The following is a 12,431-nucleotide window of genomic DNA, read 5'->3' on the forward strand; positions in this document are numbered from 1 at the left end:
CTATCTCCTCCACATGCCGGGCACAGGTCTGCTATTGATCTGCTGTAATCATGATATGATTTAATACAGGTTTAAATAACCCAAAAAGGAGATGAAGGACCTGGGGAGGGTATGTTGTCTGATCCAAAAAGGCCTACGGGTTCAAAACCCCACTAGAAATGAATCATGACCCCTCTCTAGCAGGTCAGTAAAACTTGGCTTTTATTGTACTACATTAAAATAGTTATTTTATGGAGCATTGAATTAAAATGATAATCCTAATTTGCCATAAATAGACTAGATTATACGCATATATTGAATAATTTTTTTACGGCAAATTAATAGATTATTATTATTATTATTTATGTAGCACCATTGATTCCATGGTGCTGTATATGAGAAGGGATTACATACAAATTACACATATCACTTACAGTAAACAAACTTACAATGACAGACTGATACAGAGGGGAGAGGACCCTGCCCTTTCGGGCTTACATTCTACAGGATGGTGGGGAAGGAGACAGTAGGTTGGTGGGTTGCAGCAGTTCCGGTGTTGGTTGAGGTGATATCTCCAGTAGTGGTGAGAAGGTAGCGGGGTCACTGCAGACTGTAGGCTTTCTTGAAGAGGTGGGGTTTTCAGGTTCCATCTGAAGGATCTGAATGTGGTTGATAGTCGGACTTGTTGGGGCAAAGAATGGATAGGGCTATTCGGGAGAAGTCTTGGAGGCGGTTGGGTGAGGAGCGAATAAGTGTGGAGGAGAGAAGGAGGTCTTGGGATGACCGGAGATTACGTGAGGGAAGGTAACAGGAGATTAGTTCAGAGACATATGGGGGAGACAGGTTATAGATGGTCTTGTAGGTCAGTATTAGTAATTTGAACTGGATACGCTGAGGGAAGAGATTTGCAGAGGGGAGACGCGGAGAAGTAGCAAGGAGAGAGATGAATTAGTTGGGCAGCAGAGTTACGGATGGACTGAAGAGGTGCAAGGGTGTTGGCAGGTAGACCACAGAAAAGGATGTTGCAGTAGTTGAGGTGGGAGATGATGAGGGTGTGCACAAGCATTTTAGTAGATTGAGGGTTGAGGAAAGGACGGATTCTGGAAATATTTTTGAGCTGGAGGCGACAGGAGGTAGAAAGAGCTTGGATGTGCGGTTTGAAGGACAGGGCAGAGTCAAGGGTTACTCTGAGGCAGCGAACTTCCGGTACTGGGGAAAGCGTGATGTCATTAATTGTGATAGATAGGTCAAGTAAGGAAGATCTGTGAGATGGAGGAAAGATGATGAGTTCAGATTTGTCCACATTGAGCATGAGGAAGCGAGAGGAGAAGAAGGAGGATATGGCTGATAGACACTCCAGGATTCTGGGCAGCAGAGAGGTGACGTCTGGGCCAGAGAGGTAGATCTGAGTGTCGTCAGCATAAACGTGGTACTGGAATCCATGGGACTTTATGAGTTGCCCCAGGCCAAGGGTATAAATTGAGAAGAGTAGGGGTCCTAGAACAGAGCCTTGGGGGACTCCAACAGAGAGAGGGTGGGCTGAGGAGGTGGTGTGGGAGTGGGAGACACCGAATGTGCGGTTGGAAAGGTATGAGGAGATCCAGGATAGGGCGAGGTCTTTGGTGCCTAAGGAGGAGAGGATCTGTAGTAGGAGGCAGTGGTCAGCTGTGTTGAATGCAGAGGACATATCTAGAAGCAGGAGTATAGAGTATTGTCCGTTTGCTTTGGCTGTAAGTAGGTCGTTAGTAATTTTGGTCAGGGCTGTCTCAGTGGAGTGATGGGGGCGGAAACTTGATTGTAGATTGTCAAAGATTATCATTTTAGTTCATTACTCCATAAAATAACTATTTTAATGCAGTACAATAAAAGCTAAATTTTATTGACCTGCTAGAGAGGGGTCACTTCTTGTGGGACTTTGCCCCATTAGACCTTTTTAGATCATGCCATGATTTATTTTAACATATTGTCCATTTTGTTTTGTTTTTACATTGTTATCCTTACCCTATGTATTGAAATCTTACCAGAGAAGTAGCTAGGGGTTCAGCTCAGATGGGGTCCCCTAATTCCTGATTACAACTATGGTGGTGTACTGTAATCATGTGTATAGGGGAACCTCAACAGATGACACATCTCCACAACTACCAATACTGATATTACCATCATGTGATGATATACAGTGGTAGATACCACTCATGCAGAACATATAAGTGATCACAGTACAGTTACAGATAGTGACATACAGATGACGTTCTTTCTGATGGAATCGTTCACTTTTCCATCTGGCCCAGACTGACATGGCAACTTTTCCAACCAGGGCTCGGCTGCAGAGATTACAGCACAGACACGTATGACTTCTCATATTTTCAGCACTGTCCCCATCTATCCCCAACCTGCACAAAGTCCTCATCCTGCTGATACCCCAATGCTGAGCCGTTGTGTGTCCCTATTACTGCACCTGCTCTGTGGTACAATTTAAACAGTGTTCCTCATACTGCGTCACATACTAATGCCACTACTGTGCCCCTTACTTGGTAAAAATGTCTCCTTTGTACCCACACTGTATAAAGACCCCCACACTGCGTAATGCTCCCCACAGTTTATGACAGCATCCCACAGTTGCTTCCACGCTGTATGATGGCCTCCACACTGAATGATGGCCCCCACAGTAGTCTCCAGACTGTATAATGGTCCCTTCATTAGCTCCCACTCTGTATAATAACCCAGACATTAGCTCCCACATTAGATATAGGGCCCCCACATTAGCTCCCACGCCTCGCCTATCATTCTGCTCTATGTCTGTCCCTGTCAAGTGGGCGGCTATTTGCACAGTCCTGATATAAATGACAAAACGCTAAATAGAAGAAAATAGAAACAGCCAGTGTGTGCATATAGAGGCCAGCATATGGGAATAGCTCCCTGAATGTATCCAGGTAACCCTAAAAGGAATACTCTTGTCTGGACAAGACGACAAAGAGGGAAACGGAAAGGACAGAAAGAAACAGGGAATTAGAAGAAGTGTGTGTGTGTGTGGGGGGGGGGTAGAATATTACACTTGCAAAGAAGAAAGTGTACCCCCTGGTACATCTTCTCCCTCTCTTTTATTCCCCTTTGGGGGTCTTGTTGTAAAGACTGACCATGCATTCAGGGGCCTGCACCCGTATGTGATCATCTATACGCACCTATTGGTAGTTCCTATTTTCTTCTATTTGGCCCTGTATCATATATAGTCATCCTCAACTTTGTGTGAATTTATTTTTTTTGTAGGCTTTATAGTGGGGTTTTCATAATTGGCAACTTGGATTTACTGATAAGAGATGGCACAACACAGACACTGGACTGATAGTAGGCACCAGCTACAGAAATCTAATATATAAAGCTCAAGTGTGTGTGTGTATGTATGTGTGTGTGTGTGTGTATGTGTGTGTACGTATGTATGTGTGTGTATGTCCGGGATAGGCATCCGCACCGTCGCAGCTACAGCCACAAAATTTGGCACAGTCACATGTCTGGACCCCGAGAGCGTCCTAAGCTATGTTGTGAGGTGAAATTTTAACCCCGCGCGGTCCAATTCACCAAACAATTTTGCCCCTGTCTACATACTGGGGAAAAAGTGTGTGCGTGTCAAGCCCCGCCCCTCAATATGATGTCATAATGGTTGCCATGGCGACACTGATGTCATCATAGGTTGCAAGCCCCGCCGCTCATTATGATGTCATAATGGTTGACTATGGAATGGAGGATGTGTGATGGGTATATGGGCACTGGATTATGGAATGGAGGATATGTATGACGGGTATATGGGCACGGGACTAAGGGATGGCGGATACTGTATGTATGATGGGTATATGGGCATGGGACTATGGGATGGTGGATATGTATGATGGGTATATGGGCACGGGACTATGGGATGGATGATGTGTGATGGGTATATGGGCACTGGACTATGGGATGTAGGATATGTATGATGGGTATATTGGCATGGGCCTATGGGATGAAGGATGTGTGATGGGTATATGGGCATGGGACTATGGGATGGAGGATATGTGTGATAGGTATATGGGCACTCGACTATGGGATGGAGGATATGTATGATGGGTATATGGGCACGGGCCTATGGGATCGTGGATATGTATGATGGGTATTTGGGCACGGGACTATGGGATGGAGGATAATTATAATTTGCTATAACTAACCACAGTTAGTTACTATGCCCGGACAGTGCCGGGCTCTTCAGCTATATATATATATATCTAATATATAAAGCTCAAAGTGTGTATGTATGTATGTATGTGTGTGTGTGTGTGTGTGTGTGTATGTCGGGGATAGGCATCCGCACCGTTGCAGCTACAGCCACAAAATTTGGTACAGTCACACGTCTGGACCACGAGAACGTCCTAAAGGCCCCGTCACACTAAGCGATCTCGGTAGCGAGATCGCTGCTGAGTCGCAACTTTTGTGACGTAATAGCGATTTCACCAGCGAGATCGCTGTGTGTGACAGCGATCAGCGAGCGGCCCCCCTGCCGGTATCGCTGATCGCTGGAAGAAACCTCTGGACATTTCTTTGGTCGCTGGTCTCCCGCTGGCCAGCACTCATCGCTGTGTGTGACAGGCGGGAGACCAGCGATCAGGTGTAAAAAATAATAAAAAAAATAGTTATTCTCACCTTCCGACGTCCTGTTCAGCCATCCTGCCTCTCTCCACGCTCCGGTCCCAGTGATCCTTTGCACGAATGACCGCGAGACTTTGTTATCCCTCGAGACCGTGACATCTTGCGGTCATTCTCGCAAAGGATCACTGGGACCGGAGCGTGGAGAGAGGCAGGATGGCTGAACAGGACGTCGGAAGGTGAGAATAACTATATTCTTTATTTTGATTCTATTTTTTACAGGGATGGCCAGCGATGCCGGGCGCTCGGCATCTCTGTGCTGATCGCTGGTGAAGCTGTCTGTGTGACAGCTCACCAGCGATCACATAGCGACTTACTAGCGATCCTGACACCTTGATATCGGTGTCGGGATCGCTGGTAAGTCGCTTAGTGTGACGGGGCCTTAAGCTATGTTGTGAGGCGAGATTTTAACCCCGCGCGTTCCAATTCACCAAACAATTTTGCCCCTATCTACATACTGGGGAAAAAGTGTGTGTGCGTCAAGCCCCGCCCCTAATTAGGATGTTATAATGCCCCTATCTACATAATGGGGAAACAGTGTGTGCGTATCAAGCCCCGCCCCTCATTATGATGTCACAATGGTTGCCATGGTGACGCTGATGTCATCATAGGTTGCAAGCCCCGCCACTCATTATGATGTCATAATGGTTGACTATGGAATGGAGGATGTGTGATGGGTATATGGGCACTGGACTATGGGATGGAGGATATGTATGACGGGTATATGGGCACGGGACTAAAGGATGGCGGATATGTATGATGGGTTTATGGGCATGGGACTATGAGATGGCGGATATGTATGATGGGTATATGGGCACGGGACTATGGGATGGAGGATGTGGGATGGGTATATGGGCACTGGACTATGGGATGTAGGTTATGTATGATGGGTATATGGGCACGGGACTATGGGATGGCGGATATGTATGATGGGTATATGGGCACGGGACTATGGGATGGAGGATATGTATGATGGGTTATGGGCACGGGACTATGGGGTGGAGGATGTGTGATGGGTATATGGGCACGGGACTATGGGATGGAGGCTTTTTTTTTTTTTTTTGGAAGTGCATTGAACAGCAAGGTGGTGTGCTGGTAAAAAGGGAAAAAGAAAAAAAAAAAATCTTTTAAATCTTCTGCCTGAGCGAGTGTGAACGAGCTGAGTGTGACCTGAGCGTAAGTGCGAACTGTGGTAAGTGTGTGACTTGAGATTCAGTGAAGAGGTGTTTGGAAAACCTATAACAAATACCTGTGTGAGTTGCTGAATTGTAGGTTGCTGAGTGCTTTCTACCTGTTCAATTTTTGGGGGGCTTGGGGGCTTGTTTAACCTATTTTTTTTTTCTCTCTAATCTTTAATCTCTTATTTTACTATCTGTGTTTTTAAGGGTTAACTATATTGCATTTAAATCTTGAGGTGTAACTATATTCACAAGGGGTTAATTAAGGGTGGGAGTTCATACAGTAATTAAGGGTTTATAAGGGGCAGCTGGTTGGGGCTTAACTCCTTTTGGAAGTGCATTGAGCAGCAAGGTGGTGTGCTGGTAAAAGGGGAAAAAGAAAAAAAAAAAAAAATCTTTTAAATCTTCTGCCTGAGCGAATGTGAACGAGCTGAGTGTGACCTGAGCGTAAGTGCGAACTGTGGTAAGTGTGTGACTTGAGATTCAGTGAAGAGGTGTTTGGAAAACCTATAACAAATACCTGTGTGAGTTGCTGAATTGTAGGTTGCTGAGTGCTTTCTACCTGTTCAATTTTTGGGGGGCTTGTTTAACCTATTTTTTTTTTTCTCTCTAATCTTTAATCTCTTATTTTACTATCTGTGTTTTTAAGGGTTAACTATATTGCATTTAAATCTTGAGGTGTAACTATATTCACAAGGGGTTAATTAAGGGTGGGAGTTCATACAGTAATTAAGGGTTTATAAGGGGCAGCTGGTTGGGGCTTAACTCCTTTTGGAAGTGCATTGAGCAGCAAGGTGGTATGCTAGTAAAAGGGGAAAAAGAAAAAAAAAATCTTTTAAATCTTCTGCCTGAGCGAGTGTGAACGAGCTGAGTGTGACCTGAGTGTAAGTGCGAACTGTGGTAAGTGTGTGACTTGAGATTCAGTGACTTTGGATTCAGGGAGTTTCCAAGGGAGGTATTATTGAATTACTGTTATATTTTATTAATACTTTTTATTTTATTTTTGCTTATCTTTCCTGTCTGGTGCAATCCCCATTAGGATGTGCTCCACTATTGCCAATGCCATCCAGTGCACGTCTTGCCGCATGTATGAAATCCTTGAACAGCCTGTCGAGGGTGCATACTGCTGTGCGAGATGTGAGCACGTTGTGCATTTGGAAGCCCAGATACTGTATCTAAATGTGTAGCTGGCAACACTGCGATCCATAGACAATATGGAAAGGAGTCTTCTGCTCACTGAGCAGACGCTCAATGGGATAGATGAGGGGGGGGATGCTAGGTTGGAGCTGCAGGACAATGAAGCAGCTAGCTGGGTGACAGTTAGAAGGCGGGGTAGAGGGAAGAGTACCAGGGAGGCTAGTCCTGATCTGGCACACCCCAGTAAGTTTGATAAGTTGGCAGATGAGGGGAGTTAGTGCAGGAGTAGCACTGCTGCAGCAAGGCATGTCCTCTGAAAGCTGGAGGAGTGTTTGCTCCAGCAAGGGGGAAAATAGGAGAGCAGGGCAGGCCAGACAGGTTCTGGTAGTGGGAGACTCAATTATTAGGGGAACAGATAGGGCAATCTGTCACAAAGACAGGGATCGTCGAACGGTGTGCTGCCTACCTGGCGCTCGAGTCCGACACATCGCTGATCGGGTTGACAGATTACTGGGAGGGGCTGGTGAGGATCCAGCGGTCATGGTGCACATTGGCACAAATGACAAAGTTAGAAGTAGGTGGAAGGTCCTTAAAGATGATTTCAGGGAATTAGGCTGTAAACTTAAAGCAAGGACCTCCAAGGTGGTATTTTCGGAAATACTTCCTGTACCATGTGCCAAGCTAGAGGCGCAACAGGAGATTAGGGAGGTTAATAAGTGGCTCAGGAATTGGTGTAGGAAGGAGGGGTTTGGGTTCCTGCAGAACTGGGCCGACTTCTCAGTTGGCTACAGGCTCTACGCTAGGGACGGGCTGCACCTCAATGGGGAGGGTGCCGCTGTGCTGGGGGAGAAAATGGCTAGAAGGTTGGAGGAGTGTTTAAACTAGGGACGGGGGGAGGGTATTCCTTTTATAGGAGGGGAAGACAGTGCAGATAGAGACCTGGGCACAAATAATGAGATTGGGGGTGGGGGTGGCATGGGGGTGGGGTTAGAACAGTTAATAATTTAAGAAAGAATAGAGGTACAGAGAGATACATAAAGTGCATGTATACTAATGCCAGAAGCCTCGCCAACAAGATGGAGGAATTGGAGTTAATGTTGTTGGAGCATAATTATGACATGGTGGGGATATCTGAGACATGGCTGGATGAGAACCATGACTGGGCGGTTAATTTACAGGGCTATAGTCTGTTCAGAAATGACCGTACTAATAAACGAGGGGGAGGCGTGTGTTTATATGTAAAATCATCCTTAAAACCCATCCTTCGTGATAATATATATGAATCTAATGAAAATGTAGAGTCCCTGTAGGTAGAGATAAGGGGAGGGGGGAAAAATAATAAATTATTGATAGGGGTTTGTTATAAGTCTCCAAAAATAATGGAAGCAACAGAGAATATCCTCATAAAGCAAATAGATGAAGCAGCGACTCAAGGAGAAGTCATTATTATGGGGGACTTCAACTACCCTGAAATACATTGGGGAACCGAAACCTGCAGTTCCAGCAAAGGTAATAGGTTTTTGACAACTATGAGAGACAATTACCTTTCACAACTGGTTCAGGACCCAACAAGAGTGGGGCACTGCTAGATAACCAACAGGCCAGACCGCATATCAAATGTAAGGGTTGGGGGTCACTTGGGTAATAGTGATCACAAATTAATAAATTTTCATGTATCCTTTAATAAGATGTGTAGTAGAGGGGTTACAAGGACACTGAACTTCAGGAAAGCAAATTTCCAACGGATGAGAGATGATCTTGGTGCAATTAACTGGGACGATATCCTGAGTCATAAAAATACACAAAGAAAATGGGAGACGTTTATTAACATTCTGAATAGGACCTGTGCACAATATATACCATATGGGAATAAATATGTGAGAAATAGGAGGAAACCACTATGGCTAAATAGTGCTGTAAGGGATGCAATAAGAGATAAAAATAAAGCATTTAGAGAATTAAAGCAAGTAGGTAGTAATGAGGCATTAAATAAATACAGAAAATTAAATAAATTCTGTAAAAAGCAAATCAAGACAGCAAAGATTGAGACAGAGAGATTCATTGCCAGAGAAAGTAAAAATAATCCCAAAATATTATTTAACTACATAAATAGTAAGAAGCTAAAAAATGATAATGTTGGCCCCCTTAAAAATAGTCTGGGTGAAATGGTGGAGGTGGATGAGGAAAAAGCCAATATGCTAAATGACTTTTTTTCAACAGTGTTTACACAAGAAAATCCCATGACGGATAACATGATCAGGGATAAAAATTCTCCATTAAATGTCACCTGCTTAACCCAGCAGGAAGTACGGCGGTGTCTAAAAATCACTAAAATTGACAAGTCCCCGCGCCCGGATGGGATACACCCCCGAGTACTGCAGGAATTAAGCACAGTCATAGATAGACCATTATTTGTAATCTTTAAAGATTCCATAATAACAGGGTCTGTACCACAGGACTGGCGTATAGCAAATGTGGTGCCAATATTCAAAAAGGGGACAAAAACTGAACTTGGAAATTATAGGCCAGGGAGTTTAACCTCAACTGTTGGTAAAATCCTGGAGGGTTTTCTAAGAGATACTAAACTGGAGTATCTGGAGAAGAATAAACTTATGACCCAATATCAACATGGGTTTACAAGGGACCGTTCCTGTCAGACTAATCTGATAAGCTTTTATGAAGAGGTAAGTTCCGGACTGGACCAAGGGAATGCAGTGGACGTGGTGTATGTGGACTTTTCAAAAGCTTTTGATATGGTGCCACACAAAAGGTTGATACATAAAATGAGAACAATGGGGATAGGGGAAAATATGTGTAGGTGGGTTAAGAGCTGGCTCAGGGATAGGAAACAAAGGGTGGTTATTAATGGAGCACACTCAGACTGGGTCACGGTTAGCAGTGGGGTACCACAGGGGTCAGTTTTGGGCCCGCTTCTTTTTAACATATTTATTAATGACCTTGTAAGGGGCATAGAGAGTAGAATTTTAATATTTGCAGATGACACTAAACTCTGCAGGGTAATCAATTCAGAGGAGGACAATTTTATATTACAGGAGGATTTATGTAAACTAGAAGCTTGGGCTGATAAATGGCAAATGAGCTTTAATAGGGATAAATGTAAGGTCATGCACTTGGGTAGAACGAACAAGATGTATAATTATGTGCTTAATTGTAAAACAATGGGCAAAACTGTCACTGAAAAAGACCTGGGTGTATGGGTGGACGACAAACTCACATTTAGTGGCCAGTGTCAGGCAGCTGCTGCAAAGGCAAATAAAATAATGGGATGCATTAAAAGAGGCATAGATGCTCATGAGGAGAACATAATTTTACCTCTATATAAGTCACTAGTGCGACCACACTTAGAATACTGTGTACAGTTCTGGTCTCCGGTGTATAAGAAAGACATAGCTGAACTGGAGCAGGTGCAGAGAAGAGCGACCAAGGTTATTAGGGAACTGGGGGGTCTGCAATACCAAGACAGGTTATTACACTTGGGGTTATTTAGTTTGGTGAATCGAAGGCTTAGGGGTGATCTTATTACAATGTATAAATATATGAGGGGACAATACCAAGACCTATCTAATGATCTTTTTACTCTTAGACCTGTGACTGGGACAAGGGGGCATCCTCTACGTCTGGAGGAAAGAAGGTTTAAGCATACTAACAGACGCGGATTCTTTACTGTAAGAGCAGTGAGACTATGGAACTCTGCCATATGATGTTGTAATGAGTGATTCCCTACTAAAATTTAAGAAGGGACTGGATGCCTTTCTTGAAAAGTATAATATTACAGGGTATATACACTAGTTTCCTTAGTGTTGCGTTGATCCAGGGAGCTAGTCTGATTGCCGTATGTGGAGTCGGGAAGGAATTTTTTCCCCCAATGTGAAGCTTACTGTTTGCCACATGGGTTTTTTTTGCCTTCCTCTGGATCAACATGTTAGGTCAAGTTAGGATAGGATGGGTTGAACTAGGTGGACTTAAAGTCTCCCTTCAACCTTAATTACTGTGCTACTATGTTACTATGTATGATGGGTATATGGGCACGGGACTATGGGGTGGAGGATGTGTGATGGGTATATGGGCACGGGACTATGGGATGGAGGATATGTATGATGGGTATATGGGCACGGGACTATGGGATGGAGGATATGTATGATGGGTATATGGGCACTCGACTATGGGATGGAGAATATGTATGATGGGTATATGGGCACGGGCATATGGGATCGTGGATATGTATGATGGGTATATGGGCACGGGACTATGGGATGGAGGATAATTATAATTTGTTATAACTAACCACAGTTAGTTACTATGCCCGGGCAGCGCCGGGCTCTTCAGCTAGTATATATATACAGTGGGGAAAAAAAGTATTTAGTCAGTCAGCAATAGTGCAAGTTCCACCACTTAAAAAGATGAGAGGCGTCTGTAATTTACATCATAGGTAGACCTCAACTATGGGAGACAAACTGAGAAAAAAAAATCCAGAAAATTACATTGTCTGTTTTTTTTTTCATTTTATTTGCATATTATGGTGGAAAATAAGTATTTGGTCAGAAACAAAATTTCATCTCAATACTTTGTGATATATCCTTTGTTGGCAATGACAGAGGTCAAACGTTTTCTGTAAGTCTTCACAAGGTTGCCACACACTGTTGTTGGTATGTTGGCCCATTCCTCCATGCAGATCTCCTCTACAGCAGTGATGTTTTTGGCTTTTCGCTTGGCAACACGGACTTTCAACTCCCTCCAAAGGTTTTCTATAGGGTTGAGATCTGGAGACTGGCTAGGCCACTCCAGGACCTTGAAATGCTTCTTACGAAGCCACTCCTTCGTTGCCCTGGCGGTGTGCTTTGGATCATTGTCATGTTGAAAGACCCAGCCATGTTTCATCTTCAATGCCCTTGCTGATGGAAGGAGGTTTGCACTCAAAATCTCACGATTCATGGCCCCATTCATTCTTTCATGTACCCGGATCAGTCGTCCTGGCCCCTTTGCAGAGAAACAGCCCCAAAGCATGATGTTTCCACCACCATGCTTTACAGTAGGTATGGTGTTTGATGGATGCAACTCAGTATTCTTTTTCCTCCAAACACGACAAGTTGTGTTTCTACCAAACAGTTCCAGTTTGGTTTCATCAGACCATAGGACATTCTCCCAAAACTCCTCTGGATCATCCAAATGCTCTCTAGCAAACTTCAGACGGGCCCGGACATGTACAGGCTTAAGCAGTGGGACATGTCTGGCACTGCAGGATCTGAGTCCATGGTGGCGTAGTGTGTTACTTATGGTAGGCCTTGTTACATTGGTCCCAGCTCTCTGCAGTTCATTCACTAGGTCCCCCCGCGTGGTTCTGGGATTTTTGCTCACCGTTCTTGTGATCATTCTGACCCCACGGAGTGGGATTTTGCATGGAGCACCAGATCGAGGGAGATTATCAGTGGTCTTGTATGTCTTCCATTT

This window comes from Dendrobates tinctorius, unplaced genomic scaffold (genome assembly GCF_039654945.1).
Source record: "Dendrobates tinctorius isolate UK_male_01 unplaced genomic scaffold, ASM3965494v1 ptg000015l, whole genome shotgun sequence".
NCBI classification, from domain to species: domain Eukaryota; kingdom Metazoa; phylum Chordata; class Amphibia; order Anura; family Dendrobatidae; genus Dendrobates; species Dendrobates tinctorius.